Genomic DNA, 6622 nt, shown 5'->3' with positions numbered 1-6622 from the left:
CTTATCTTGTTATTTTCTTGGGAACATTTCCTAGAAGTGAATTGGAAAAGTTTAAACACCTTTTAAATGTTTTAAATGTATTATCATATTACTCTGTAACTTAATTAATGCATGTTAAACTTGCCTGTAAATATATGTGGGCTGGGTAATAAATCAAATGGAAAGTTCACATCTCTAAAATGATCTTTCAGTTTTAGGCTCAAAGCCTGGTTACCTAGAACTAAGCTTTTTCCTAAGAGAAGTCATCAGGTTAAAAAAAAAAAAAAAGCTCATTAAATAATAAGTAGAAAGACAGGGATTCTAGACCTGAATCTGGTCATTATTAGTGATGAAAACCTGGGAAAATCATATATTATCTCTGAGCATCAGTTTTATCCTTAACATGGTTGGTGCATGTGGGTGATACCTCTGGTTCTGTTGTGGCTTTGTGAGTCTGCGATGGATACGGGAAAGTTGAAGTGTCACTATGTACTTTCACTTTCTCAGAAGTCTGTCCCTTTCTTAATGTCTCTTAGGTCTGAAACATAAGAGTATTCCTTTTATTTAAATTGTCTAAATAACAATGTGTGGGGAGCAACTCGGACCTAGACTAAGTTACTCGAATTAAGACTTATTCTATGCATCTGCTCTCCCACAATATGGCGCTGAGAAGGGAGTAACAGCTTCTACACAGCTGCCTCCAGTTCAACCAATAAACTGTAGGACTTGCTCCTGATTGGAGGAGAGCAGCGTACTCGGCGTGTGGGTAGCAGAGTTGGGATTGGTGGAAGAGGACTATAAAGGAGGAGAGAGACAACATGCACCAGGAACATCTATCTGAAGGAACACCTGTGCAGCCCCCGAGAGAGCCGGCCGGCGGTGTGCCGCTCCCCCGCGGAAGTGGGGAAAGTGGCAGGGGGAACCGCCCTTCCACGGAGGTGGAAGGGTCGGTAGCCAACCCGGGAAGAACCAGCAGCAAACCCGGGAAGGGCCGAGCAGACAAAAGAACAGCGCAGGGTCCTGTGTCGTTCCTCCACGAAGACGGGGAGCGACATAATGGTGCCGTGACTCGGATATGAAGCCTAGGCAGGGTTTAGTGTCGTTCCTCCACGAAGAGGGGGAGCAACACAATGAACTTCTACTCAGGTTTCATAAATATATATTAAATTTTTAGAACTTAAATATTACAAGAATAAATAAGGCACCAGCCCACCCTGAGGGAATCAGTCATGAAAAGCAAACTTTATGGAAATGATCAAATGTTGTGTGACAAAGGTCAGTAGGGATGGATAACAGAACCCCTGCTGGAGGGCATGGAAAGATGTCTCCAGACAAGCACTTCGTAAGATAAGTTTTCAAGGTATATTCAATTATTTCCATGTAGAAAAGTGGAAATGGGTGTTTGTGAGGTGAATGTCAAGTGAAAATCCATGGATGACTGAAAGATTTAGTGATCCAGAAAAATTGTTACATTTAATTTATTACTAAAAAAAACCTGTCTTATCTTTTTCTACTAAAAAAACAAACAGCAGAGATGTGGATGTCTTAGGCTATTCATGAAACTTATTTATCAAACTTTCAACTTTTGACCATTATAGTTTCTAATAAATAACATTTTATTGTATACTTTTTATGTTAGGGGAAAATCCTAATATAAATATTATACATCCACCTCTGATCTATATCTTTAACCATTTAAAAAATCATCAGCAATGCTAGATTCTTCTCTCTTCTTAAATATGACATTTAGTCCCTTCTCTCTTAAAATTGTGTTAATGCCACTCCACGCAGTAGCCACCAGATGGTAATGAAGAGCAGCCTGGCGCTGTAATCTTCAGAAGGCCGAATACACATTACCACGGCTGTGTCATGCGCAAGCTTCACAAGTTTGTGTGGAAAGTTCATTTACTAACACTGTTGACTTGGTGGTAGGTTAGTGTACATATGTAATAATGTGATTATTGATTTGTGTATACCTAATTTGTATCATAGCCTCTGCACTGAATATTTAAACATACTGAAAAAAGTCCACAAAATATTTTGCTATGCTTTTCTTTAAAGATTGCTATTTAAACTTCTAAAAGATCAAAATAGTTCTCTATAGTGTGATTAGTAAAAATAAATACATACTATAGGTTATTTTAATGTTTTCTTCTTCTTGTGAATATATTTGAAGTATCCAGTGCAAATATATACAATAAAGTTGCATAAAATAGGAAGGGTTGTCAAAAATTTCATGAAAAGTATGTTTTATTAAAATACTATGTATGGATTTCAAATATTTTTGTAATAAAATAAACTTGTTTTTATTTATATAATGAGAATAGATTTTATGTATTTTATATATACAATTCTAATAATATAATGATACATCTCATCCCCATTCCTCTCACCTCTTTCCTTATTTTCTTATAATTTTTATAATAACATACTTTCAATTTATTTTATAATCGCAACCTTAATGCTCCACTAAATAAAGAATTCAACAAGTAAAACTAGAATTCCAAAAACTGTTTTTTGGTCAACCGGTATATAATACATTCCACAGCTTTGCTTTTTTGGCTCATTAAATAGTCAAATATCTCACTTACTGTTGTTTTTCCCAAAGATTATAAATAATGATATTTTTTCAAAGACTTAGGTACTATAATTTGTTAAGAAGGAGTTTTAAGAGTTAACTTGATTTGTACATAACTTATTTTTTCCTCATGCTTTGTATTATCTAAAATTCTTCTAGTGAGAATTCATTATTTTTTAAAGTCAAAAGGACAAAATTCAAATATATTAATTAGCCAATTAATTTAGAATCTAAATAACGGCTCACATATGTTGAACATTTATGAATGCTCACATTTCCTGAGTCTTTACCTGTGTTGCAAAAAACTATCTTAAGAGCAACAATTATAATAAATTATTATAAGATAAAATTTAGGAAAGCAAAAAATTTTCCTATAACTTTTTGAAGCAATTCACTAGTTTCTTAAAGGTGAGAATAACTTCAGTGCACCAAAATATTACTAGAATGCAGTCAATTCTATATACATTAAGTATTGTATCTCTATACCACTTGGGGATTTTCAGTGAAATATAACCAATTATCTATCTATCTATCATCTATCTATCTATCTATCTATCTATCTATCTATCTATCTATCACCTCTCCCTCAATGATTCATAATTTTGGAGGCTGGCAAGTGCAAAATCTGCAGGGTGGGCCAGCAGTCTGGAGACGCAGGCAGACTCAGTGCTGTGTTCAAGGGTGAAAGCCATCTGCTGGTGGAATCAGCTCTTCTGGGGAGGTCAGACTTAGTCTATTTAGACCTTCAGCTGATCGAGTGAAACGTACCAACACTGTGGAGAGTAATCTGCTTTATTCAAAGTCCACTGATTTAATTATCAAGTTCCTCTAAAAATACCTTCACAGACGTACCTATAATATGTTACCATTTCTGGACACTGTGCCCTAGGCAAGTTGATACAAAATTAACTATCATACTACCCTTATGAAATATAAATTTTTATATGAAGCATTTTAGGCATATGGAAAAATACACATAGAAGCCAGTTGTCAAAGGTGGCTGCTCAGTGGTTCACATCTCCCAAGATTCACACTTTGTGCACTCTTGCAGCAAGGATGTGGTCTGGCCTTTTGATCCGATTTGTCACATAAAATGGTGATGCTTTGTGACTTTCAAGGCATGGTGCTAGGAAGTCTTCACCTGCAGCCTAACTACTGGAGTGTCTGATTTTGGGGAGCCAGGTGGCATTTACAAAGACTTTCTATCTTGAGACCATCACATTGTGAGGAAGTCCAAGACAGCTAAGTGAGGGGGAAAGAGATTCAGCCAACAGCCCTTACCAGGTGTTTCAGATATCCCAGACGAGGTGGCAGTCACTTGAAGCAAGGAAGCCTTCTTTGATGCCCACCCCACTCAAATCATCAATGACTCTGTTCCCAGCTGTCATCTAACTGCAGTGAGGTAAGGGACATCTGGAGAGAACCTCCTCAAATTTAGAGCACTCTCAGAGATCATCCTAAACTGTCATTTTAACCTAGCAAGTGTATAGGGATTTGTGACACTGCAGTAGATAATCAGACCAACAAGAAAAAACAACATAATGAACATTCAAATCCCTGCCACAAATCTTAACAATTTGGCATATTTGATTTATATTTTTTTGTGATAAAAAAGGATTATGTAAGTAGAAAGCAGTTGATATTTCACTCACTTATTTCATATAAATGCACAATGTTACTTGAATTTTGTATGGATAATATTTTGCTGAAAGTAGTATTTGGATTGTTGCTTCTTTTGTGTACATTATATTCTTGACACATAGCCATATTGATGTGCATACTTTATTTCCTTAAATTTCATTGCTGTATAATCCATTTATACCACACTTTAATGTAAATCACTTTCACTGTTAAATGACATTTAATTTGTATTTAATTTCCTTATATTACAAATGATATGATGAATTTAGATGTCTCCTTATGAATATGTTTGAAAAGTTTTGCCAAGTTTAAAGTAGGCATGAGAAAGTCTGGTCATATCATATAAATATGAATGATTCCTGAAAAAATAATATTTTCTTTATTTAAAATAGGCATTTCGCAAGCAAATTTAAGAATATTTTTAATTTGGGGTACTATGGGTAATGCATAAATTACCTTTACTAACTGTCACTGTTAGGTGATGGAAAAAGCAGCGTCACATAACAGTATATCTTTATTTTTTCAGAAACTTTGGAAACACACATGTACACTAATGCAATTACACAGATATTTCTTCTAACATTGAGTAGTTTGTATGAAGTATATTGAATTTTTACACACAGTGGCAGATAAAAACAACCATAACTCTTTGGAATACTACTTCAAAATTTACTCTAAGACTTCATTCCATATTTCAAAGCCTAATATAGAAAATAATGCTTCCAAAATTATTAGTCTATTGCACATGAGCCTACAAAGTGCTTACAAGTTGTGTTGTAGATCCTTAAAATGTATTCTTTCTACTTATAAAATATAAAACTTTTTTTTGACAGGCACAATTAGACAGTGAGAGAGAGAGAGACAGAGAGAAAGGTCTTCCTTCTCTTGGTTCACCCCTCAAATGTCCGCTACCGCCGACGCACTGTGCCGATCCAAAGCCAGGAGCCAGGTGCTTCCTCCTGGTCTCCCATGTGGGTGCAGGGCCCAAGCACCTGGGCCATCCTCCACTGCACTCCCAGGCCACAGCAGAGAGCTAGACTGCCCAACCGGGACTAGAACCCCGGGGCGGGGGGGGGCCCAGGTGGAGGATTAGCCAAGTGAGCCGCGGTGCCGGCCAAACTTTTTTTTTTTTAAGATTTATTTGAAAGGTTATTTATTTGAAAATTATGGAGAGAGAGGGAGAGACAGAGAGAGAGAGCTTCCAACCCTTGATTCACTCCTCAAGTGGCTCAAATGGCTGGAGGTGGCCCAGGCTGAAGCCAAGAGCCCAGAGTTCCATGTGAATGGTAGGGACCCAAGCAGTTGTGTCATCTTCTGCTGCCTTCCAAGACAGCATATGCCATATAGGATGCCAGCCTCACAGGTGGCAGATTAACCTGCTGTGCCACAATGCCAGCCCCAAGCATCCGACTTTCAAAAGAAACAAAAGTTACTATAGGAAAGCTAGTTTACCCTATTAAACTAATGTGATATCTTGGAGACGATTAAGCATAAGTATGATGTTTTATGTCCAACTTGATCATGAACACTTATAAAATATATATTTAATAAGATATCATAATAGTTGACTTTTCAAATTCCATGCATATAAATTATCAATATAAAATAGTAGTTACAGCTGGCATTGTGGTGCAGTGGATTAATCTACCGTCTGTTATGCCAGCATCTAGTATGAGCACCTGTTGGAGTTCCTTGTTCCACTTCTGATTCAGCTCCCTGCTAATGTGCCTTGGAAGGCAGTGGAGGATGACTCAAGTGCTTCTGTGCCACCCATGGGAAGCCTAGATGAAGTTCCAGACTCTTGGCTTCAGCCTGGCTCAGCTCAGAACATTGCAGCCATTTGGGGAATGAACCAAAGGATGGAAGATCTGCCTTTGTGTTTCTCTCTCACGCTCTTGCTCTTCCTCCTTCTCCCTCCCTTTCTATCTCTGTCACTCTATCTTTCAAATACATAAGTTTTAAAAAATGTTACAAATATTGGCTACATTTTATTTCCTTTTCAAATGATTGTACTGAAATAATTAAATATACCTTAACTGTATAGCAAAAGAAATACATATTTTGGGAGCAGTAGCAGTTGGTATTATGACATTTTTATTCAAATAGAATCTGTAAAATTCCCACAGATTAGGGAAACCTTGTACACTGTTGATGGGAATTTAAATTGTGTAAGGTCATTATGCAAAAGAGTATGCAGTTTCCTCAAAAATTTTAAAATAGAACCACTATATTATTTAATAACTCATCTGTTGGGTGTATACCCAAAGGAAAGGCAATCAGCACCAGACAGAGATATCTGTACTCCTATGCTCACTACAGCATCATTCACGATAGTCAATATACTGAATCAACCTGAACACCCATCATAGAAATATTGACAAAGCAACTGATATATAAATACAAAATTCAGACTTAAAAAAAAAG

This window comes from Oryctolagus cuniculus, chromosome 2, assembly GCF_964237555.1.
Source record: "Oryctolagus cuniculus chromosome 2, mOryCun1.1, whole genome shotgun sequence".
Taxonomy (NCBI): domain Eukaryota; kingdom Metazoa; phylum Chordata; class Mammalia; order Lagomorpha; family Leporidae; genus Oryctolagus; species Oryctolagus cuniculus.
This window is presented reverse-complemented; position numbering follows the sequence as displayed.